General features: G+C 39.4%; 1 long non-coding RNA gene across 1 annotated transcript; it reads right to left on the reverse strand.

Moving 5' to 3' along the window:
- Window positions 1-2,746: 2,746 nt before the first annotated feature.
- Window positions 2,747-13,377, reverse strand: LOC114016154 (uncharacterized). The gene is made up of 4 exons (XR_008731992.1): window positions 13,152-13,377; window positions 12,233-12,430; window positions 8,591-11,322; window positions 2,747-3,651 (listed from the first exon to the last, which is right to left on the reverse strand). It is a non-coding gene; the product is annotated as an uncharacterized LOC114016154 (long non-coding RNA).
- Window positions 13,378-26,948: the final 13,571 nt, after the last annotated feature.

A 26,948-nucleotide genomic window follows, 5' to 3' on the forward strand; every position in this document is an offset into this window, starting at 1 on the left:
CAGGCTAGGGGAATGTTTTTAAGAGGGATGTTCTGCCTCGAGAACTTATATAGAGCCTGGAGACGTCTAAACACCTTTTAAAAATCTTCACCTATGTGTTTATTGATAAACAACCTGAATAGGTCTGTCCTAGAAGGTTTTTGCCCCAGTGACTCTCTGACCTCATCCCCTCCCGTAGGGGTGAGAGGGGGGTGGGCTCCCACCTCCCTGAGCTGCCCTGCGCCAGCCGCTCTGCCCAGGGCCATTGGGCAGGGGTCTCTGGGGAGGCAAACCTAGCTCAGAAGCGCGAGACATTTTTCTAGCTGTAGCTAGAGACTTCACATGTCGTAACGGCCCTCGGCCCCAGGGCAGGGGCAGCCTTGATGGCTTCTGATGAAAACTTCTGATGGCTGTTTGTCCAACCTTCTCGTACACCCCAGCGATGGAGGTGGAGGTGCCATGGCCTGGGCTGGCCTTACAGCTGGGCCAGCCAAAACCTCCCTGGCAGCAACCTCCCTGTTGCCTAACTCTTGACACCCAAGCCAAGTTCTTTCCTTTACCGTTGCCACCACGTTTTAAGTGAAACCTCTTGTGTCTCTGCTCTGTCTTCATGACAGATTATGGCCAAAACACCCCAGTGTTCCCCGTCGATGATGCTAGTTGATCTCTGCCTGTTTTCTTTGTTTTCCCTTGTCTCCATCCTTGGCCAAATCCAGTGCACTGACTGGTGTCGTTCAGTGCACCGAGGAAGGTGTGCCGAACTGAGACAAATGTAGGTGACGCTACAGTTGCTGCAACAGGAGGTTCCTTGGTGTGTGGAGCAGAGGTTACTCAAACAGCTCCAGAGGCTGCGTTGGGCACGTGCACCAGGTCTGACAGTATTACTGTACCGCAGATGTGCATCTCTGTGCGAGAGTGCCATTACATTGCTCGGTACAGCCACAACGTTGTTATTAGGCAGAGTAACCTCAGCTACTGTTTTTCCTCTCCTGTTACTGCTATACGGCACCAGAAAATTGTCTAAGATTTTGGTGACTGTAATTATTTTGAATTCTGTATTGTTAACACTGTGAGTGCATTTAGGTTAGGCTGAGTGACACACTCATTTAGGTTAGCCTCTTTGCTGTGTGAAAGAAAGACATGGATGGATAGAGACTTACAGTTTAGGGAAAAGATATGATTATTCATTTGTCTTTAGAAAAAAACTAAGAATCATAGTAATTCTTCAATATATTGTCTAGGAGAGAAAGGCTAAAGCTGTCTTTTAGAAAAAAAGTAGAATGCGGTGTCTGTTGGGAATTATTTTACATTGAAATCCATGGTCAACCAATATCCTTGACCTAACATACGGAAAGTCCATAGTTAAAATACAAAGTAGCTGCTATTTTAAAAAGCAAATATAGAAGACATTTAGCTCAGCAAAATATTATTTCTAAGCTTTGTACACGGACAAGAAATCCAAGAGTTTCCTGTAACCTCTTTGTAGTTGATAACATGAACATCTTTCTTCTGATGCAAATAATGGCTATTTTTAGCATGGATTATATAGCATGGTATTTTTGATGCTTAATTTTTGTTTTGTTTTGTTTTTTTTGTTTTGTTTTGTTTTCTGTAAAGACATTTTCTAAAAAAGAAATCATACTGTCAGCAGGCTTTTGGGATGCTCCAGGTCCTATCCAACATCACATCATCCTGGCTGTCTGGGGCTGGACACAGGGCACTTTCGGGGATGTGCACCTGCTTCTGCAGCCTGCAGGGACCCCCTGGTGTGGCTGCCCCTTGCGCAGCCTCTGTACACCCCACCTGGGAGTCCTGCTGCACCGCTGGAGGCCACGCAGCCTGCTGCTGAGTTGAAAGCAGCGGGGTAACCGCTTAGCTCCTCCACGTAGTTCTGAAATCCAGCTAGCAAGCTTCGTGGCAAGCACACGCCTTGCACACTCATGCAGACGTCACACTTGGAGAGAGCTTTCTGCAGAGACCATTCCACATGTTTCTGGAGCGGTTCTTGGATTGACAACATGCAAACAGAACTTGACATGAGGCAATGAAGAAATATTTGACTGAATGTGACAAGAAGGTGCTGTGGCTGCCTCTAACAGACAGCAGTGCAGCCGCTGTGATTTCAGGCAATTGCCTGTAATGAATGGGAATGTGCTGAGCGGTGAACGAGGGGGGGATGCACACACGCGCTTCTGTGATCTCTGCCCACCACCTTCCGAATATTTACAGCACAGCAGATCTTCAGGACTGCAAGCTCATTACCGAAATGAGGATTGCTCTGACCCTGCCCATCAGGAACATGTGCCAGAAGCTGTTGATTTGGGCTACAGCTCCCGAGGGTAAAGGGAAAGGATGCTTAAATGTGAACTTTGTGCTTGGCAAATACCTGGACAGATGATAAGTTGGTGTGGCCTCTAATTTGTGCTGGGCACGACCCTCCCAGGGGTTTCAGCCTGTAGTGGAGGCCCAGCAGAGAGCACGGAAATACCCCCTTAGCAGGCTGGTGAGTACAAAACATCTGCTCTGCTATTGAGGCTCTGATCTTCAGCCTTTTTAATTTAATTAGTGCACTTAACCAGTCTACTTTGAAGGGAATATTGATTAGTTCTCTACCCCCAATATTATTGTTCTTTCTCTGAGAGATGTTAGTAGAAAACACAGTGTCTTAGTTTAAATACAGAGGTTTGATTTATTTGAAGCCCCCTCCCCAATTACTTAAGCTTGTGCTAAAGCTTTCAGCTGCAGACATATATTGGAGTAGCAGGGGTGTTCTTCCTTGATTGAGTTTCTACTTGTACATTTCCCAAAGCAAACAGAACCGGACTGGAATTGAATTAAGAGGGTTCACACAGTGTTTCATATTGGTTAATTTAATAGGTATAAAATTCACCTAATTAGTGAATGTCATACAAATCTATGTCAGTTTGAAAGATCTTTGTTATGTATACAATGTCTCTCTGTTACATGTGTTGTGGTTTGTTTGAATGTTATGACACGTGATTACTTTTTAAAATAGTGAGCAAATTTGATTGTGTCCATGTTTCTTAGACAAAATTTTGCCCACGTTTTTTGGGGGGAAGAAAACATTTTGGATGACTTGATAGGCACTTATCAATGACGACATCCCAAATCACTTTTAAAGTATTTAATGTTTTGGTCTAATTTTACAGTTGAACTCTTAAGTGGGCTCTACAGAAATCAGGTTACCAGCTCCCACTGAACTTCAGTCCAAGGAGTTTCTCTAAAGCCTACAGGAACCTCTGATTTCCAGTAGGATTAGGAAAATAATCAGATTACATTGATTTTAGGATTAAGAAGCAAGCATGGGAAATGCTTATTTATTTACCGGATTCTGATAGTCTCAGTGTGATTAAGCATAATTATTGTTATTTTACTCATCTTCTTTCCAGTTCTGGCAGTTATCAGATGTACGCATCGGGAAACAAAAAAAACCAAGCACAGCCACGCAAAGTGAACACCCTGAGTGTAACAAAGTGTGACGTGAAATACACAGAGAAAACGAGGATGGGCTTTTGGTCCAGTGGAGTTCCTCATCCCTGTAGCTCTCCAAGTGGTAAGTCAAAACAAGCTCTCTTTCTCTCCTTGTTGTTAATTAGAGATTCAGCGCAGTATCTGGGTGGAATTCTCCTGTTGTCCATCAACACGCCAACACTGTACAAGAAATCTCAGTTAGTCATCGGCTTCGTAATATTTCCCTCTGCTGTACTGCAGAGCCCCTGTGTCTGAATGACTTTGTGTCAGTAAAAATGCAAAGCCATTTTCCATTTAAATATTTAAGTTAAGCCATTTGATAACGCAGGCAACAAGGTCTGGTAAATCTCACCCACTACCATGAATATAACAGTGACAAATACTAGTAATACTTCAAAGGAAGGTCAGCGCTCCAAACAAATTACACTGGAGCCTTCAGCTGAGGTGTTGTCCCTCCAAAGCATGGATATATGGTGGATACAAAATTTAAGGATATTAAGTTATTTAGGCTCAGTTTGACTTCATGATAGACAGTGGCACTGAACTCCACAGCTTGCAGCTTGATTGCAGACCATAAATAGTGCATATGTGTCATATCAAATACATGACCTAATTTCATTTATATTGAGAATAGGAAACAGGAAACTGAGAACTTTTCCTCTTTTCTTTTGTTTCTTCCTTAAACTTTCTGGGGGAAGGGAGAGGATGTAGTTGAAACAAAAACTGGTTCTGTGGAAATTTCTCAGCTTTGCTGGAAGTTTCAAAGACCAGCTCTGTGGTCCATGATGGTTTCTGCATAAGAAATAACATCCTCCAAATGGGATTATTTTCCTGGATAAGGCAAGAAAGCTCTGTTTTCAAAAGCTTGCTGTGAATCAAGCAAATGAAAGACTTGAAAATATCAGGTAGGGGTGTACTCGCAGTTGACAGTATCATGAGGTTTGTGAGATTTCAATGATAATTACAGCTAGGTAACTTTTGGTTCATTTTCTTACCGATATTGATTAGCTGACTGTGCAGATGTTGCAAATGTGTGGCATGAGAAAGCCTTGCTAACGTTCATGAACTGCAAGGTGCTCGGGTCAGCGAGCATCACAAGTTGATGATTCCCAGTACACACTTTAATGAAGTCTGACATATAACTTCAGTGTGACCTTGTTTTGTACAAGAGCAGTAATATTGTGAGTTACATCAATAAAATCTGAATAAGGGGGTTTTTTTCACCGAAAAGAGTCTCTGACACCTGCACCGCTATAAATATTTATTGGAAAAACATACCAAATGGTGTCAGGTTTATTTTTGGTAGGGCTAGGGCTGCATTTGGGTTTATGCCACAAGGAACAATTTAGGATTTTATTTATGAATATATAATATTAGAAACAGTAGTTTAAATTGGAGCTACAATTGTAGATATGGGAGTGCTTCCACGTGCGTTTGCTGGAGATATTTACAGAAGCTGGAAAGGGGCTATGATTCACCAGTGCTCGGCTCACCCAAGAAGTTCGGAGGTGTATTTCAGTGCAGCAGTGCACTCCGAGCAGGTCTTGGTGAGATGCTTTTATAGGGCCTATGCTATATTTAAATGTTTATTTTCCTTTGGAATATCCCAGGATATTATCTGAGATGAGAAGTATTTTGTCCTCTCTTAAGAAGAGTTATGTGATCAGGGGACAGCAGTTCTTGTTGGTTCAAAGAAGTAGTAGCTGCATAGTCAAAATATGGTAGCACAGATTTTAAATTCTTTTGTATTTGTTTTTTTGTCATTTATTGTTTAATTTTCTTTTTCTCTGGGACATAAAGCTTAGGAACAAAGTTTAATTAACTTTAGTTTTGGCTGCTGGGGGACTGCAGGGATGTGAACACAAGTGCTGATTGAAGGACTGTGGAGCTCTGTTTTTTATTCATAGTTTGGCCTCCCTGCTTGAGCTTCATTCCTCTGTCATGTTCCTGAGAACTCTCTGGGGCAGTGGATAGTCTGTTCCACAGTGAACTGCTTAATTTGAGAAAGGTGGAAATTACAGGGAATCATCAAAAAATAAATCTGGAGAAAGGTCACTTTATATGGCTTTAATGCTCTACTTTTCAGAAAGAGAAAGCCTTTAAAACTGAAAAGGATGCTTCTTAAATGTATTCATTGATGAAACCCCATTGCAAGGGAGGTGGAATGATAAAGCAGAACCTTCAAATGGAATCTGCTCTTTTCTTGGAGTGTTTTGCACCAGGAAATCTGTGCCGGTGTCTGCACGATCCTTGAAGGGATCTGCTCACCAGCTCTGTGCAGTTTGCTCCGCCGCAGTCATAGAAGACTTCTCATGTCAGTAAAGCATGAGTCTGGGGGTGGAATCTCCTCCAAAGAAAAAGCCTTAGCTGGCCAGTTAAGATGATAGGTTTCAGATAGGTTTTATTTCAAACAGAAGATGCAATGGGGCCAAAAATCTAAATCCAAGCTCTGTCTCTGTGCAAGGAATAACAAAATCTGCAGCTGTGCAGTAAAGTAGCGAATGTTGCACTGAAGATGAAATTCACTTCACCTTTTGTTTCTTGCCTTAAGATTATTCTATGTGGATTGAAAACAGAATATGAGTTGCTGGGAAAAGGCTGTAAGAGCCTTCTGAGTGTACAGATAGTATGGCTGCCTCAGGAGTCTGACAATTCCCAATGCATCTTCAATAAAACCACGCATGCAACTGCAGCGTAAATGACCTGCCTTTGCTCAAGAGCAGTAATAATCTGGGTTACATCAATGAGGTCTGAATCAGTCTTGGCACTGTAGAGATTGCCTTTTTTGACACCTGTATGGCTCCAAGGACTCATTGGAAACTGGTAAGGAGTTGTGCTTTTTATTTGACTACTCAATAGATTCCCACTACAGTCGCCTTTCAGTTACGCATGTAAATACATCTGTCCATCTGGCTAATGACAGCGCTCAAGCGTCCTGCCCACAGTCCCGCATGCAAACCCTGCCTCAGCCCCCTCCTGTGCGAGGGCAGAGCAGCTGCTGCACCTCTGGGGAGATGAAACCTCTGCATCCCGATTCCAGCGCCCAGCGCATTCGAGCCAAATGTAGTCCAGCCTCCACTCTTCTGCTTATTAAAGAGCATTCATCATGGCACAGTTAATGTAGCACAGCTGCATGTGGTAAAGTTGGTATTTGTGTAAGCGTACAAAGATATATGCCTAAACTATTTTTCCAGCATCATTATTTTTAGCATTTATCTATTGCTCAAATGTAATATATGGGCAGGTATTGTTATTTTAAGAGCCTTTTTAACATGCATTCTGGACACACTGCAAACAATATTTTTAAAATATCTACATATATTAAAAGAAATATGCAACTGTGTTTCCTGAACTCAGTAACAGCCACAATCTGGCTTTACCTTTAATATTGCTTCTTTACTATCTTAATGATGCAGTTTCCATGCAGGCAAACTTTGATGTGAGCATTGTGCATATGAATATTATTGACAGAAGCCCTTTGTTTCACCTTTAGTAAGAAAGGGAGGAAAATATGTAGGAAATATCATGGCACTTATAAGTTAACAGAAACAGGATTTTGCTTTTGTGTTTGGTTGGTGGCTGTTTGGTTTTTTTCCCCTAATGCTTCAGTCGGTGGCATCTTTGGCTCACCGTGTGCCATCTTAGCTTTGCAAAAGGCTCTGGAGTGCTTTATGTTATTCAGCAGCCTGTGTGGATGCTGAGAGGGGCACGCAGAGGTTGGTAGGGGTAGGCGTGGTAGGAATTCTGTCATATTTTGTATTTGGGCAATCTGCAGTTGGAATTCTGACATCACTGTTCATAGATGCACTGTGCAGACCCCTGCCCTATGCGCCAGCCGAAATGTGATTCCCTGTGCCACTCTCCTGCTGCCCTCTGGTTCACACAAGGTGGCATTTTCCAGATCTCCCTGCTATATCTGAACAGCCCCACAGGACTAGTGCTAGGTTGCCTTTTGCCCATGTGTTATAAAGTCATTACAGGAATATGAAAGATGCTAGGCAAAATGAGTACGATTTCTAGATTTTTTCCAAGCGTACACATTTGTTTGAAAGAACCGGTTTTGTCTTAGCATGCTAGCATCATAGGTTTGTATTTTATTAATACACCACCCCAAAAAACCCAAAACTGATGCGGTAGAGTTGCAAGTGTACAGCACAGGATGATGGATGGTTCGAGGAGAGGCTGGGCTGTCCCTCTTGCAGACACATTATTTTGAAGTTTAAACGATTAAGGATTTAAAGGAATCCAACCCCTGATGATGTGCTTATTTGACTACAGAATAGGACCTAATTTACTAATCAGACATAAGGAAGAACAGAATCTCTAGCAAGAGAAAAAGAGGAAATTTAGCACTGAAAAAGGATAGAGAACAGAAGAGAAAATAAGTAAGGATACAAGAGATATAATCTACGTTCTAATAAAATATACATGCTTGTCTTACTGCTAGTACTTCTCTTATTACACAAGTTTTACCAATTTCATGTAGCTTGCACCATAAAAAGTTGCCCACAGTTACAGTGATGCTTCTAGAAGGTGAGTATATGTATGTCAGGAGAAAAAATAACACTCGCATTGAAGGATGATTTAAGATTATTCTTCCACACTTCTGTGTGAGATTGGATCTATTGTAACCTTCCTAAACCTTTGTTACCTTTGTAATTTAAACTGACAGGTTAAATGCTAATGCAATTGATAGGGGTGAACAACTGGTCAAGGAACAACCTGATCTGACTGTATAATGCATCAGAGAATTGCAAAAATATGCAGGTCAGATGTAATTTTGACAGAAAATGGCTCGCTGCAAGGGTTTATGTTTCCCTGGATAGTCTTAAAAAGAGTTGGACTATAGTAAGTACCACATTGCTTGAAAAAAATATCAAGTTAAACTTAATGGAAAAAATCCAAGTTCTCAATATCCTCAGATTTCATTATCAGTTTTTATTGGAGCTAGGATAATAAGATTATAGAATTAAAAGAAAAGTTATACCCATTTTCTTCAGCTCAGCAGTCCTAATGTGCAAAAGGAAAGCGACACTCATTCCTCACCATAAATACACAGTGAAAACTACTTGGAAGAAGAAGTGGTCTCTGGCCACAGACAGCCTGACTTAGTCCTTACCAAAGTAGAAATTCTTTTACTTCAGCAGGCGCAGGGTCATGGCAGTTACCTGTAACAGTAGGTAAAAAGATATTATCTCATGAATTAATCCTGAAGTTAATGGTTTTCCACCTGGCATAACAGGTATGTCTGTTGAGTGAGGTCGGGGTGGGAATCAAGTGCCTGGAGCAGCTGCCCACGGAAGCAGCCTGTCTTTTCCAGGTATAATATGTATTTAAGTGAAACAGTAATACCTGGGAAGATTAAAGGCAGTTCAACCTAGCCCATCTTATTTTCAGTTTAGGGAGCTTCCTGAAAAGTAGGAGACCCGCATTTAAATCACTCTGCGGACTGGTTGAGATGAACCTGAAGTAGATGGAAAGGGTCACGTACCTGGAAAGGTAGACAACTTGCATCATGTCCAACAATACTCTGTGAATCCCACCTTTTTTTCCCTAATATTAATATATGTGAATTCTTAAAAAAGAGCAGTGCTTTTGAATACAGATTAATTTCCATTTTATTGCATTGTAAGAAACAGTTTACTCCAGCCTGAGGATTACCTGGGAAAAACCTCTTCCACCAAGGACACTGGAGAGTTCTTCTCTGAAACCTTTCTGGTCAAGAAGAAGGTGCGTGAATCCAAAATTTGTCAGCAGTGACATTATACCAATGTATTTTTGGAACCATATTGCTTAATAGAGTATTTAGTTTGTTTGCCTTTAAACTCTGAAATGCCAGAAATTGCTCGGACTGTTGCCACTGCCAAGCGCTCCTCAGCTCCCCGCTCCAACAAGGCGGCACAGGCAGGTAGTAAATTGACCAGAACAAAGAGAAAGAAAATAAACATATAACCTCTCCCTTCAAGAAGTTAACTTATTTTTAGTATTTTACTGATTATTTTTTTACTTTTTTTTTTTTTTTTTCTCAGTGGAATTTTTGGGGTTGAATTTGTCCCTTTGTCTGAGCAAGTGTTCACTGTATTCTTCAATTATATAAATGTTTTAAAAGGAAAATAGAAATGTAAATTGCCTCAGTGCTTTTAAAACCTTAAAAGTAAAAATTCAGTGACTACTCTATGAAATGGAACTATCCGTGCTGCTTTAACCTGCAGAGTAGGTTAGCATAACATGAAATCAATTATTGTACTAGACATATAAAAGCTGTCAGGTTTAATACTTAACTGCAGTATCTCCCCTGAATGTTTGATTTCCAATCACCTGTGTGAAGCTCCAGAAATACAGAGACATCAGACAGATTCTGGGGTAAGAATTGTATTTGACTATCCTGAGTTACAAAAGTAAAATCTGGAATGAATAATGCACCCTGCCAACATGAGTCCCCTTTTAATCAAACATTTCCTAGTCCCTAAGGTAAAGCAGAGCACAAACTACAGAACGAATATTGAATTTCTATTCTGCATTGTCATAATTGTGACACCATTCCGTTTCTTTTACAGTTTGTCTGGAACCAGTTCAGCTTTAGCTGGAATATTACTCTCATCCTCTTCCATCTTTTCCCTTGTCTTTTTTGTGTGTGTTTCAATGCAGAGGCAGAATCAGGAATAGAGGAAAAGCTTTGACTTTCACCGTTCTTCTTCTAAACATTATTATATACTTATTACACACAATGAAAATTATTATTAGACTTTCTTCTGATATGTGCTTTACTGTGCGACCTTGTTATGGCTAAGATTGCAATCGGTATTTTTTTTTGCACTGGTAGCAGAGATCAGGGACGGTGAGTCCTTCATTTGAGAGTCCTGAAAATGATGGATTAAACACACATTAAGCATTGTGAAGTGCTAATATTATGATAATGGGCACCGTTTCGAAACCGAGCTGGGACCGCTGTCTGGTGTGGTAGGGAAGGAGCAACAATTGTGACCCTGACTCCTTTCTCCTGCTGCGCACTTCTGCACAGAAGGGGAAGGCTGGCACTCTGAGGAGAGGCATCTTAGAGCCCGTGTCCTTCAGGCAGACAGCACTGTGCCCCCCAAACAAGCCTAGCAGCCGGGACAGGTTTCTGTGAGCTGCTCCTTCGCACATGCCTGTTTAAGGTATCTCAAAAGTAAAACAAAACAATCTGTAGGGTCTGGTTTGAAGCGCTCAGTCACTTGACAGCTTTGGTGTATTGCTTCTAACACCAGAAACATTATGTGCCTGCGGTCCGGTACCAAGAGTGATAAAAACACGGAGCAGGAGAGATATTTGTCCTGGTGTATTTCAAGCTAGAAATGATGAGCCTAAATTGATTCCTTCTCTGAAATACAAGCTCCATGTTTAGCTCTTCTTAAGAAAAGAAGAAAAAGGAAAAAGATAAAAGAAACCAGGATTTATCCTCAAGATCAACTCTCATTTTCTTTCAGAAATTGCATTCTAGACAATAAGCAATCATTATGTGGCAAGAGACCTGAGAAACTGATTTTAACTTTCAGGTAACGTATTAGGGCTATAACCAAATCTGAGGACTATTATCATAGTAAAATGACTGTAATGCTTCAAGGCTCTAATAGTCATCACCTTTTTATCATTCGTATTACCATCAGGTCCAGAAACAATGAATTTCTCTAACGTTATTCTACCATAACCTTTAACTATATGCATTATTTCAAACATCCGAAATAATCCTTTATATGACACAGTAGAATAATACATTTACCACTTACCGCACAGTAGAGTTTGCTAAGCCCAGATCAGTGCAAAAACTTGTTTGTTCTGTATATCATGAAAATACATTTGTTCTCTGTCGTGCTGTGGAATGACATTTAAGTGTTATGTAAGTTGAAGGAACACCAACAGAAAACAGAAGGCTCATAAAAGCCTAGGAATGCTCTTTCAGTTATATCACCATTATAAAAGTGTCCTGCTTACCTAGTTTTGGGAGGGCCTTACTTGGCTAGCTCTCACATATTTTACGTGGCACATACAACATAAATATTCCACGGGTTCATTATAAAACTGTGCTTGTGATACACCTTTCCAGTGTCCTTCGTGTTTCTTCCTAAAATGTTTATTCCTGTTACATCAAGTAGGTGCTAATGCATAACACTAGCACTATACATAGACCATCTTGATAAATAATCATGTGTATGATCCAGCGATTTTTCACATAAACACTCCTATATCGAAGTTACTGCAGCCCTAGGCCCTGAGCAGATCAAATTTGTAAATACAGCACTATATTTCTTACCTCCATTGAAGTTATTATGGTAGTGGTACCAGCATTTATTTAGACTGTTGATATAAAGGTTGCTAGCCACACAAGCAATGCATATTGCATTATGGAATTTTGTAATAAACTGCCTGAAATATGACCAGAGATAGAGGATCTTGCAAAACATCAAGGAAGCCCCGAGGCAGAAAGATTTCTACTGAGTACAGAGTGGTTTGGATTAGGTCCTTGGAGAATACTACCTCTAAAATAACAAGTCTGAAGAATTTAATTGTGACTTCTTCAATGTCATGGTGTCACTCTGAAAACCAGATGCTTTAGTTCAATGAAAGGCCTCAGCAATACAGAAGAGTTTTTTGTTAAAGTTTAACTAGTTCAAAGAATTTGAAAATTCCATTTCTATGACATGAGGTATGGCTTTCAGCTGTACTAAAGCGCTTAACACAATTGTGAGCATGCAAATAGGATACAAAGGTTTTGATTCTTTACCTCTGTGGGACTGGCTTCTGCTCCTCCTGTAGGAAACTTGCCCAAGAGATCGCTGCTTCCAGACTCTGGAGCTTCAGCCTCCACTACCAATGAAGGCTCCCAGAGAGGAGACCCACGGTGCTGAGTCTGAATTAAAAAATGGTAGTGCTCCAAAGCGATTGGTTATCCTTTCAACGTCGCCTCTCCCGCAGCACACAGCTGGTGGTGATAGGAAAATATATTAGTAAATCTAAATCTACTGGAGTAGTTTTAAACTGCATTAAGGAAAAGGGATTCAGATACAAAGGATTCAGGCATCGGATAAAGGACAGTTATTCTTGTGCCGAACAAAAAAAAAATATTGGACTTCTGTTCTAATTTTTCTGTGATTTCTTGTATGACCTTTTACAAGCTACACACAGTCTGCCCAAGGAAATCACAGAATGATTTCCATTGGCTTCAGTGGATGAGAGATTAAGTTCCTAATTTCTCTTTGAATCAGTTTTCTCATTAGTAAATTACCAACCTCAGAGCTTAATGTGTCCAATGCTCTTCAGTATCCTTGAAGGGAAAGCGATATTGGAATGTTAACTGTCCTCATTGCCAACAGTCACACAGCATACAAATCTAGATTAATATGAGCATTTCTGTGGCAGTGACGGCGCTGTGTAATCTGTACCCATGCTCCCTCTAGCCCAGAACAACTAGGCAAAATTAAAAAAGTTTAAACATTTAGCCAAAGAGAAAGCTGGTTTCTCAGCAGGTACCTTGTATTTCCTGCGGGTTTTACTATATTTTAGGACAGATTTTCATTGCTGTCATCCTAGCGCTGTACTAAAATACTCATTTCATTCACAGAGTTAATCAGCAAGTTCACTTCACCTGGATTTGAAATTTCTGGAGCTGAATGTTCACCTTTTTTCAGTACTTAAGGACTTACAGTGTTCAAACAGCATTATGAACTCCGAGCTCAAGGAGAGGTAAACGTTCTTCATGCTAGCAGTGGGCACCTTTAAATATAAACATCTGAAAGCAAAAGGTGAAAATTTCAGAGTAACCTTCAGTGGAGAAGAAACACAAGACTGAAGGCAAATTTACTGATGAGCTAAGTATTTCAAAGGCGGCCAATTCTGAACATTAAAAAGGCCCAGCAGGAAATCATTAAATCTGAGTGATAAAATGGGTTTATTTTAATTTGCTAGCTTGGATGTTCATTAACAATGAACGGATTGTGCAAAATATTCATCTATAGCTTGCAGCATGACTTAGATAGTAACTGTATCAACCTAGTCAGATTTCCCATCAGCAGTTTCTGTTGGATTGTTTTTTATCATATATTATTTGCATCACCAAAAGGTAACTTTTTATATTGTTTAAGTGCCAAGGGCTAGACCTGCTAGAGTATTTCAGTCTCTGTAACTGTGATTTTTGATTCAAACATTTAAATGAATGGCCTCAAATCCTCAGCTCAGATGTCACCAAGCCCTGGAGTTATTGGCTGCTGTACTGGCCATGCAGATGAGCCCGCATCAGAGCAGGTATTCCCCAGCTGCGATGCCTGAAGGACTCAACCGAATAGATATCATGGTCTGGACTTCATGCAAAACACAGCCCCTAGTGTCTTTCCCACCTAGAAGGCAGTTAAATGCATCACTGACCTGGAAAGTAGCAGACTGAGGTTGCACTCTGCTCTGCTTGAGGAGGGTTGAATTCCTGCCTCAACGTCCTCTGTGGACTAGGTCATCGGTTAACCATTGGGGACAACTTCTTGGTATTTCTTTTGAAGTTATTCAACTTGCATAAATTCAACTGCTACAAAGTCTTCATAAACTCACTGGAGTAGGAGTAGAAAGCAGGTTTTTTCCTTTTCCAAGGTGCTTTAACCTGTAGTCACAATGGGCACACTCACCATGGAGCACTAAATCTTACTTTGTGCCTGCTCTCACGTGCAAAAGTAAAGACTAGGTAAATCTAGGTTTAGTATAATCCATTATTTGAAAGAAATGCTTATCTCCCTGATCCCCACACTCTGCTCCAAACCTACATCATTTTACCATCACCAGTTAAAAAGCCCATCCTTGCTGTGTCTCACATTTGGTCACTCGTGCCCACCCTTTCACACCAGCTGCGTGCCTCCAGTATACTCTTCTTAGCCCTCTAAGCACGAGATTAACCCAATCTTTGACTCACTAGTTACACAAAATTCTCCAGTGGCAGATTCGGTTGTACCCTGGGTGCACAGGTGACTGGTGCTATGCATAGATTTCATTCCAAATGACTCCAGCCCTTTATGGGTGATAACTAGAATGGTAATTCTTAGACTGTGACAGATGGTACAGATATTTTGGGAGACATAGATATCTAAGAGTTTAGGCAGCAGATAAACAATCATTTTAAATGTATTAGTGATATCTAAATAGATTAAAATTGCATGGAAGTCAGGACAGGCTTCAAAACTTGCCCAAGGTGCAAAACTAGAACATGTGAGACAGAAACAGAGACACAAGTCCAGAAAGATTGAAAGCATGCCTGGTATGCCCATGCTACTGTCATTACTGGGATTATAGGTGCCCACCAGTCTACACTACTGTTTTATTTTCTCTTGGTCAAAATATACCTTGGGGCACAGTCTTGAGCTGAGTGTAGCACACTGCTGTTCCCAGGAGAAATGTGCAGAGGCTTGAGTGGATCTCTCCCTTTTCCAAAGCAGCATGAGGTGATATAAATCACAACCCTTCCTTCTTCTTTCTATTACTTGGTATAACTAGTGATGCTATATTATTATTTTCAAAAAACATTCATGTGCAGCCTGAATGTCCCAGCTGGAACTGCATAGGTTAAAGCCTCAAATCAATCCTTCCTTGTAACAGCCTGGGGAGCAAGCAAGCAGCTTTCTAACGCAAAATACAGAGGAGAACTCCGACCAGCTAAAAAGATAAAAATGGTACAGGCCTAACACTCAGTCTCATTTATTCTATTGCTTGCATTTCTGGTATTATCCATGTTGTACATTAGGCACTTAGCCCTAAACTGAACTGGGCACACATGCTTATACTGCATATCTTGTACAAAAAGTTTATTCATAAATACCTCTGTCCTGCAAGCACATCAGGTCTTCTGGGTGAGAGGTGGAGGTGTATATCCAGCAGCATTTCTTGGTAATGAGTCGTTATAGCTTCATCCCTGTGAGAATCATAGAATCATTCAGGTTGGAAAAAACCTTTAAGATCATTGAGTCCAACCAAATAGAATGTGCCTTTTCAGTAAATCAAAATAGAAATATCCATCTTTGCTGTAGAGTATCACCTGACATGCTTGTTGATTTACTCAACATTTTTCATTCCCTAACTCTTCCAGTCTTGTTCCAGTGATCTCATCCTGCATTTGTTTGATGGAGGTTACCAATCTGGAAAAGCCATCTACTTCCACCTTCATTATTATGACTGATATTTCTACCGCTCTGTTTACTTGCCTTTAATCGACTCCAAGGCCAACATTTATTTTTTGTCTCATCCATAAGGAATTCAGCAATACCCTCCCCGCTATCCCCCACCCATGTAGTGGGAACCTTTGCATGGCAATGAATCCTTTGCTTGACATTATTAAAAATTTTAACTTCTGATCTGGTGGTGCATCAAGAACTGGAAATACCACATGGCTTAGTCAGAACAGCTCCGACTGATGCCAGCCACAGCCTGAGTAATTGGTTACAAGAATAATTTCAAATCGAAGCAAGTGATCATCAGCAACTGCTCAGCTTTACTGCTTGTTATCCTAGGATTCGTTCCTGGTCCCAGGGGCCAGCAGGCATCGTGAGTAGGGCAGAAACATTCCTAAGTTATTTTAAAACCCATCAATTTTCAAAAGTGTGCTGTGTTGAATTAAAGCTTGTCCAAACTATTCAACCTGGTCATATTTCTTCACCATCAGTGCTGTATATGTCATCTGTCGTTTCACCACCTGTTAATCCGTCTGTGCTCTAGCTGTAGATTTGATTTATAAAGATGCCTATATCTTACTTGTTTGCAATATGCGACCTTTGTAGCTTTTTTTTCCATTACTGTTTGTCTTTTCATGCTACATCCACCTATTAGTCTAAATTCTGAAAGACAGGGAAATATGAAAAATTCTATTCCCACAACTGTCATGCACATTTTTCTACCTTTTTAACATGAGTTATTGAAATCACATTGACACAACAGGATATTGTTCAAGCACATATTTTGATTTACAATTTTTCACCGCCCTCATTCATTTCTATCAAAAATGAATTTTAACAATGAGTGATATATATATATATATATATATATATATAAACCTGATGATTTGTATTCATAATCAGCTAAAGTTACAAGGAATCTCCTGCTGTGGTTAGTCAAGTTAATGCAGTCATGAGCAAAATTATTTTACTCATAACCTGTAATAGTTTTAATAATGTTATTTCTATTTCTTTCAAAATTCTAGGAAACATTAGCCAGATAAATGATGCCTTTTGATTACCAAGCATGTTTCCTTCTTCAAACATCAGCTTTGGACTGTAAACATCAGCTCAAATAGGGTTTGTGTGTGTGTGTAGTTGGTTGGGTTTTGTGGATTTTTTTCTTTTTTGGCTATTTCAGCTTTGTGCCTCAGTATGTCTGTTCTTCTGTTCTACCTCTATGTTCCAATATGCTAGCAATATTTTTCCTTTTACTGGCTCATTTAACCTATGCAATAAAGATGCTTGTCATGTCATAAGGTAAGTATTTTCCCTAGAAATTGCTATAGAAGTTCGTATCAAGCTGGACATTTCTATTGATTTTTGAATTGATATTAGCAGGTCTGTTTCTGCCTTCTTCTTAACAATTGACTTTTAGACCTCCACATTTCTTGAAAGAAATATTGCTGTAAATTGCGCTGACCCAATGTAATTTTGACCTGCTTTTTTTCTTCTCTTATTCCTCAGTGTTCTACTATTCTAATAGCTTTTCTTACGCTCCTTACAATTAGTTCACAGAAAATTAGAAGAGATAATGGTTAATGAACAACTGCCAATCACTGTCAGTTAAGTGCTACAAATGAAAAGGCACTTTCAGAAGTCAGAGAAATGAAATAGTATTACAGGGGCGATGAGCTTCCTAGATATGGGGGGGGGGGGAACTGGGAGGAAACTGAAATTTTCCTTGATCAAGATCCTTCTGAGACCTTCACACCTGCACCTCTGGATGGCACTCACTCAGGTCAAACCTTGAGGGACCTTTCTGTCCCTCAATACATGCAGTGAAATGGCCCCATGTCAATTTAGGCCAGTAATACTGTTAGAAATAATCTCATGGTCTTTCATAGCCTTGTCTCAGACTCTTTAAAAGATACGTGAAAAAAATGGTTCCTGTTATTAAACCTGTGTAATATTAAAGTATCAATATTTATACTCTCATCACTCAGTGCCTTCACTGATGTTGTGGCCAGCATGCTGAGAAGGCCAGTTTATTCTTAGTCTCACCAGCACAGAAATCGCCAGCGTCTACCACATTAGGATAATGATTTTCCATGTATGATCGTTGCCTTCATTTCTCCAAGATGAAATGAGCAAAAAAAGTAAATTAAATAAAAAACATTTTTAAGGCTCAGTAATAAGCAGGAGCTACGTGTATTTGCCTACATGGACATTATCATGTGGTGGATTTTTTACCTGCAGTTTGGAAAAGGCAAAGATGAGAGTTTCTTGATAAATGACTGAACAGGAATATCACTTAAGAAAGCAGCATTTCAGGAACACTGGAGAATAATCCCACTTTGGTAGACTGCCTGTACTCCTACAGTACACACTGAAAATGGAGAAACTTTTATCCTACTTTTCTTTTGGACCTAAAAATAGTCACAGCAAATTTAAAGTGGTTACTTTCAGAATAAGATCCCATACAGGATAAAATGCTCTAGCAGGGTATTTCTATTACTTATTTCCCTAACCAAGCTTTAGTCAGAAACATTCCCAAATGTGGTTTAGAACTGTTTTCATTTAGGAAAAAGATCAATTCTGTTGTGGAAACACAGTGCACAGCATGGGATCACACTAATCAATTTGAGCAGAGCAGGCCTGGGTAAAACTATCCGTTACTCTGCAATCCAGCAGCATCAAAGCTCATTAATACTTTACTCAGCTTTAATGAATGTATTAGAGGTTAATATTTGTGTACAAGATACTCATAACTCAATAATCTTATCTCATTTGCATTGATTAATAGGAAAGTTATTTGCCTTTGAGTCCATTGATCATAAAAGCTGTTAACCCAGATTTTTAGTACGTCTCCACTTACCTCCAGGGAAGAGCAGCAGCCACTATGGGTGTGAGAGCAGGTAACAGACTCGGGGTAAAAAGGCCTTTCCAGATTCCAGGGGACTGTGAAGAATTACAACAAAAGATATGTTTTTAAACCACACGTGAGCTGATCTAGAAGATGATAAATGTCTAAAACTGAGGAGTAAGTGCCCTGGATTATGAGATTCCCAAACTTTTCCAGCTTAAATCTCCTTTACAAGTAAAGCAGTAAAAGTGAACAAAAAAAAAACAAAAAAAAAAACCAGGAAAGAAAAAAAAGAGGAAAAAAGAAAAGAGCCTAAGCATGGACTAATCCACTCCGTACAAGAAAGAATTTCCCTTACTCTCTTTACCCCACTCCACATATATAAACCCATGTGTAGTGCAAGCCTATTTATTTAAATGAATCTGTGGGTTGTTTTAGGTGGGATATGAGTAAATAAACCAAGTACTTCTCTAATGCATGTTAGAGAAGAACAATATTTTTGCAATTTCCCTCCTACAGGCTTTGTGCTCTACAAAGAGAAATAAAAAAGTACTTCATCCTCTTCAGCAGCCTTGAAAGCTTTTGCTTATTCATACCTCCCTACAATAGAGGACAGATAACCGTGCTGAAAAGGGAAAGCAACATTCAAACACTGTGGAGAGAATATGCAGTTAGATGAATTCCATGTGAACAATAATAAAAAAAGATATGAGGAGAAAGCAGTTCATTCCTTTGGAGACTCATCTTTTTAATGCTCTATTTCCACAGGATCTTCTAATTGCTTCTTGTGGGATTGAAGTGTTTTCTCTTGCAACCTTGGTTTAGAAATTTGTTACATTTGTTGGTACGTTGTTCTTCTGCTTTTTTATTTTTAGTTTTGAAGAGTTGTTTTCTTACCCTTTTTTTCCTGTGATATTTTCCCCGTATCTCACATTTTCTTGTTCACGTTGTTACTATCAATGAAATTTAAGCTTGTATGATGCTGTGAGGCTGAATCCTCTTTATTGCCATACTTTCTTATATGGTGGGACAGCAGTGAAAGCTGCTGGTTAATCAGTTCTGAAGTCCTACATGCGGGCAGGATGATGTGCTATTAATTATCCAGTGAGGTGTACCTGCATGATTAACGCGAATTCATTTTCCATTCTGCACTCTATTGCTTCTCTAGTTGCAATATCTTTGTTAGAACTATGCAGAAAGGGAATTAGAAGGGGAAGAAGGCACGCTGTGTAAAATCTCAAGCAAAGAACACACAGTGTGGCTAAAAAAGGAGGCAAGATCAAGCAGCAGCGCTGCTATTCCCAGCTGTACTGGCCAGATGTTTCTCATCTTTTCAGGCACAGCTCTTTGTTGTCAGCTGCCACATGACAGGTTGCAAAGTTAAGGCCTAATATGTAATTAGAGCAGTCTGCCACGGAACGGAGAAAAATGAGGAAAACAATACACTTTCACCTCTTTTCATAGAGATTTAACTGGTCGAAAATGTTCCTCTATTTTGCATAGGGCTGAGTAAATCACTCATCATAAATAATGTATTAACCTAATTTCATCACTTTTACTCGGTGAAATGTTCCTGACTAGATTTAAAAGTATTTCTTCTGAAAAAGTACTGGTGCTTGAAAGCAGATTACCAGATATTTTATCTGCACATGATGGCTGCATACAAATACGTAATGCTGTAAATTGAGAAAGTAATATTACCTCTCCATATACTATAAGAAGCATTTAAGAAATAAGTTCAAAGAAAATATTTATAGCTAAAATTAGCATGTTAGGAATATTTTATGCAACTGAAGCTCACTGATCAAGTCCTTGAGGAAAGTCATTGTGAAGGACTCAGGCTCAAATAAAAATTAATTATTTCTTAATATGCCAGTAAAATTATTGCTATCACTTGATCTGTTTTAATTAACAGAGGCATAGCTTTCTGGGATAGACAATATCATCTCAGGTATACAAAGGCCATACACTTCTACCCAGATATCAAACTACTCTAAAACAAATTGCCTATGTTTAACTGAAACGTGTCTCAGGATTACATCAAATCTTTTATTTCCCTTGATGCAATCCTGTTATTTCCCTTGAAGGTCTCTGCACAGAAGGTTCAAACAGCAGGAAAAACAACTACTGAGGTAATGCAGGAAGATACAAAATGAAAAGTATGTCCAGATCTCTGCTGGAAAAGAAATTGCATTTCTGGTAAGCAGCAGAGATCAAACAAGGCAGAAGGAGCCTGACTGCCCATCAGTCTATTAAGGGCAATGAGAGTCAATACAGGATCAATATGTTTTGGGTACGGCCTTGAAAGAGACTTCTAAATGTTCATAATTAGTCATTCTTGAAAGTGTCAAAGTAATTCACACTGAAACACTCTTGCATATGTGAAAACACGTGAGACTACAGCCTCAGCTTACACGCGTGTGAAATCCAGGCTGACCAGCAGCTATAAAAGACAGAAGAATGACAACAGCTAAAACCCAGAATATATGATATCAAGTCGTATGTGCTTTAGATTTGCAAGAGCATGTATTAAAACTTTCATGCGAATGGTTGAAAACCAGTTGGTCTGGCCTTTGGGATGGCAAACATTATTCAGGATCAGCAGCAGCCATTCATTCTGCTTGTAACCACGTGTCAGACATGCACATTCATCCTCTGCTGCACCCGAACAACAGAAGGTGGGAGACCTCACATTTAATTTGAGTTTTATGATAATATTATAGTTAAATAAGGACTAATATACACTGTAAATAAGGACTAGCTGCCCCCTAGGAGGATTGCATAGTCTGTAAGGGTTCAAGCCAAGCAAGATTCTACTATTGTTTCCTTTCTAAACCAATATCACAAGAGTTCTTTCTGCTAGGTTCTTTGTGAAAGCTTGGGGTGCACAAGTCTGGGATATGGTGAGTTTGGACCCCTGTCTCTATATGGTGTAAATGAGGTTCTGCTTTTAGCATCTGGAGGGTCTCACCAACAGGAACTCTGTTTTGTAGTTAATGATGTTCAGAAGACAAAACCCTGTTGCTTTGTTATGAAAACTCCCTTCATGCCAAGCAAAAATCAGATCTAAAAATAATCTGGTGGTCTGTTTATTATCCTCTTGGCATTAGTTCATAACTCTCAGGAACTATAAGTGAAGCTGTATGGACGGGTTGTTTACAACTGTTTGTATCTCTGGCTGCAGATACTCTAAACACACCGATATAAAAGCGGCTATTGCTTATTCACTGCAAATAAGCCTTTACTTTGCAATTGATAATCTACAAACAGATTTACTCTCTGAATAGTTAGCAATCATCAAAACAGCAACATTTTTTTAAACCAGGCTGATTCCTGTTTTAATGACTGACGGAACTAAACAATACGATTAGTTCTTTAGTTTAGTTCCTGCTTTTTACTTTCCTGTGACATTAGATTGGCATTTGAGATTTAACATGAGAAATCTCTGGTGGTTTTAGAGGAAAACCCCAGACAAGGCAACAGACTGAAGGGAATAAAACATACCTACCCCCACCTCAGGACGGGATTGTGCATAAACCCTGCTATACATGTATATAACATAGTGCATACATTTTTACTGTCTTCTACAGGATACTCAAACTCTCAGTCTATTTATTAAAGATCAATTTTTGTGATATCATTGATCCACCAAACACTGGACCTGTCATCCTCGCTCAGGAGTAGCTACAGTAGCAGCTGAAATACAATCCCTTCTCCTACATTTTGCCGTGGATTAAGCCCTCAGTATACACACAATAGACACTCCTTTTGTGAAGATTATATGCCACTGGTATCAGACAACAACAACAACAACAAAGAACAATAATAAGGTAATGTGTTTAAAAAACATTGAAGAATTACAGGCCAATCATTCTCTGCTCTGTGCCCAGAAAGATACCAGAACAAATAGTCATAAAATCTATTTAAGCACTCAGAAGATAAAACTGGTAGGAAAAGGACCATGGATGTTTTGAGAACAAATCCTATCAAGCTAACCTAATGCCTTTTGGTAAGAAGGTGGGAAAGGAAGGAAGATGGATAGGAAAGATGTCTGCAGGAGAGCAGCTGTGGTGGAGACAGTAGGAGTGTCATTAGCAAAGAAAAGCAGACAGCACGTCAGGAGAAATGAACAGGAATAGCATGTTTTAAATGTGAAGTAATTCTTCAAGGCTACTCATCAATAAAACTACAGCCGGAGCACGCTGGCCTCCCTGGCTATTCTTTTACTTCTTCATCTGATCATCCCCAGCACAAAATCACCACCGATGCCTTTGCAATCATAGTTCAGTTTCCCAGCTTTTGCAACAATTCCTCCATGATGGCTCCAGCCTTTTCAGGAATCCTCTTGTAAAATGTATTTCCTCATTTTCTTTGTTCCAAATACTGTATCTTTTTCAAACGCTCTTTTCATGGTGATTGTAATTAAACTACCACTGTTTTTCAAATGTCTTTCTGCACTCAGGCCCTGTTCTAGCTAAATATACCAGGGGCCCTGGAGTGAAATTAAGTCAAAATACATCAGCTCCTGAAGTTCTCACAGGCTTGCATGAGTTCTTTTGAAGTTCTGCACAGTTTGCCAACATATTGCTTATAAAGCATATATAAAAATGGTGACCATTGGAAATATATTGGTAGGCTTTGATGTGTGGGAGCTGAATGAAATTCCATGAGACAGAGGAGATCAAATAATTTTCCAGTTGTTCCAATTCCAATACCCAAGAAAATTTGCTTGTTGAGCGATAGAATCTCTTCTTCCTCCTATTGACAGCTCATTTCCTGCATTGGTAGCCAGTTCCCTACAGAACCTACCAGCTGGGGCCGTCCCCACCTTCACTACTTGATACCAACAGTGACCCAAAAGTAAATTTTAAGGGGTTTGTTGCAATGTTCCTTAAAAAAAAAAAAAATACAAAACTTTAGGGAGCAATTCAAGGGACGTCATGTTTATTTTTAGTTGCAAGAATCAAGGTCCCAGAGAAAAATAAACCTTAGTTAAAGACATTTATCTTAATTTTCTGATCCTAGTTCATATTTCTTGAGAATTATGAAAGCTCAGCTATGGTCTTGCACTGTTGATTCCATGGACTTATCTCCATGTGTAAACATCTGGAGAGTCAGCGCCAAAGGTTTCTTTAAATTAGTTGCTCAGTAGCCAACAGATATTTGTTATTATTTTCATGAAGTCCCATTCTCATGAGATAAATACACAAAGGCAACTTTTATATTTCACTTTGTTGAATCCATTTTATGAGATCTTCAGGCTTAGTGGTGCTTCGTTGCTTTTTGTGGAGGCTTTTTTAAAGATTATGTTTTCATCCAATTGTCCTTCTATAGATTTACAGTAAAAATAACTAAGGACACATTGTACCTAACCCTTTCATAAAAAGTGATTGAAAAGTTCAGCTGAATATGCTCAGTGCATTTTTTTTTGCTTGACATCCTTCACAGATTTACTTCTTTCCATTCCATCTAAAAATATTGTTTTGTTTAAGAAGAAAAAAACCTATCCCTGTGACAATTTGCATAATATGTTAATGCTGATATGCATCTAAACATCTGGATGGCATTTTAATATCTCATTCTCATTCAAACAACTAGAAACCACACAGATGGCAGAGACAATTTTAAGAGCATTGTTGTAAACAAATAAGGCAGCCAGGAAATCAAACATGCTGCAAGATAGGCTTTAGAGCCTCTACTGCTTTCTGTGTGAGAATATGCATCTGACATGTTTTGACTGCAGGAGAGAGCAGCCTTCTTCAGTTTCAGATAAACTAAGAGGTAAATGCAGAATTTTTAATTGAGATTGGGGATCATTTCATGGGAAACTCCTTACCCTGCCTAGCATAGCTGGCACCACAGATTATACTCAGCACTTGTAAGACTAAGTTGTTTGAGGCTCAAGATGCTGCTGGGCAGACTGTGTAGTTTATATTATCTTATTTTCAATTAGCCATAGAAATATGAAAAATCCTGATTGCTTCAGGAAGAAGACATGCAAATTCTGTTTTCATGCTTTACATAATAATGTACCTTCTAGTAGTTATTTGCTCCTGTTGTTATAAATTCATTTACATGAAGTTGTATAGGACTCAGTAATCCCCTGCAGTTCTCTTTAATCTGCCTCTTGTTTGTACCTCTGTATAGGTTTGTAATCTTGCTGAACTAGAGCAACTACTGCACGTGTGGATGTTTTGGATGTCTGCTCAATGTGCTCATGTAAGAGCTATACAACAGCCTTTTCTGTAGGTGGAGCTGATGTCTCAGCAGATGCTGCAAATTAGTGTATCTCTCTGGATTGCATTAAAATTACTCACTCCTATTTTATCCAATAATATAATAAACTGATTATTTTTTCCTTCACTCTATAGCTGCTCTTGGATATCTTAGAAGTTATGGCTACAGATTCCACACAATTAATTCCACTGACCTTACAGAATTTTTCAGGAATCCAGCTGTACTCTGTGAAGTACGTAATACAAAACTCCAGGACCTCCTCCTTCATCTCCTGTAACCAGGAAAAAAAATTACTATTTAAATTCTATTTCTTCACTATGTAATTAGAAGTAAACGAAAATATTACAATTGCTATTAAATTTTAAATTACAAAACTAGATATCTAAGCCTCTACCAGTAACCCAAGGAACATTTTAGGTAGCAAACACCAATGAGATATGTGGAAAAACAGTTAAAAATTTGTGTCCAATTCAATCTAGTTAACTGAAGACCATGGGACTCACCTGAGTTCAAGAGAATGGGATTAGAAGCTTATGGAAAGCTGGTGGATAACCACCTCAGAAAGCAGCTTATTGAGGGAACTCGCTAAAACAGTAGTTCCTAAAATGTTTCTGTTTTTCCTCTCATCTCAGAACAGTGGATTTGCCTATGGTAAATGCCACAAAATCTCAGAAATGACAGACAAAGCTAATGGGAATTCAACACAAAAAAAGGCCTTAAGTCATGTCTCTTTAACTTAGGAATAAAAAAAAAAATACTGCCACATAAAATAACATGACAGAAGCCTTTCAGGGTGAACGCTGAATAAACCAGCTTTCCTTCATGACCACCAGCCTACTCCCCAGCTGACAACCATTCCCATTAACCTGCGGGTGATGCCCACTCCTGGGTGATATTCTTTCCCATAGACGTTTCTCTCAGGCTCCATCTCTCACACTTTTCCTTCCTTTAAGAACCCCTCTGCACCCCAGTTATGTTGCCCTGACCAAGCTGTGAGCCAGGTAGCCGCAGTGGATTGAAGACTGTCCCCATAATTGGGACCAGGAGCCCTTGGCAGGCAAACTGGAGGCAACACGAGTTGGAATTTGGGGCAGGAAATCTTCTGCATTCTAATGATGCTATGAAAACTTTATGTGCCATATTATAAGTTTGCCTTTAAAAAAAAAAAAATCAATAAAACTTTAATCCTAAGCATGCTTACTTTGACAAATTTAGTTAGTGTCTGGCAGAAAAGGGAGGATAAAAATAGTCATTTAATTTTTAGTCTGCAAATTGTAAGATTGCAAACAGCATTTGCTCTCAAAGATGATTCTTTACTTTGTTCACACAGCTGGATTTTTGTGATGTCTGGTACATGGCTTAAAGAAAATCATGATCTAATTGTTCATACTTCAAGCCTGTTGATGATGGAGCTATTGTGGCAGCCAGAATGGATGGAAAAACATTAATAACAAATGGTGCGAGTGCCTCCCTCTGATCACAGAGTGCTGGAAAGCAGGAAAATTATTAAATTATGATAGGAATAGTCAGAAAGCAAGAGACAGACACTTTTAAAGCACAGATTTATCCTTTGTTCTTAGGCAGATGGGGCTGATGCATTCTCCCGCCAGGCTTAGCAGGCTGGTAGGGGCTGAGACAGCTCCAGCAACAGGAGTGCCTAGCTGAGAGGTCATGATCAGTGCCATGAAGCTTCAGGATGTGCCTCCACCCTTCCTTCTCTGCAAATTGCACTTTCCACTCACCCTGGTTTTACAGCAGCGTGCATTAGTGAAGTGGGTTAGAGAACCCAAAGTTATTTTTGAAGTCCATCATTTTTCCAAATATCAATCTTCCTGCGTCTCAAAAAATGCAACAAGGAGACATCTTTATAGGATTGCAAGAGCTTTTGGTGAAAGGTTTTCATAAAATATGTATGAATTCATTGTATATACACAGTAAAAAAAGAACAGATATATCACAGAAGATCATATTTTTGTGTCATCTTTGGTGAGAAAATATAGATCAATCGATTCTAAACTCTTGTTTTGCCCATACAGAAACAGTACAAAAAGCACTGAGGTAACTGATGTTGACACCACAGGAAGAGTTATTATCTAATGAGGTTTCTCTATTCAGATCTGTAACTCACACAATGCCATACTGAAAGAAATTCATTTTGTTGTCTACTATTCTTTATCAATTTGGAAGAACAGAAAAGGTGTTCCAAGTCAGTCATT

Source organism: Falco cherrug, chromosome 4, assembly GCF_023634085.1.
Source record: "Falco cherrug isolate bFalChe1 chromosome 4, bFalChe1.pri, whole genome shotgun sequence".
Classification (NCBI taxonomy): Eukaryota; Metazoa; Chordata; class Aves; order Falconiformes; family Falconidae; genus Falco; species Falco cherrug.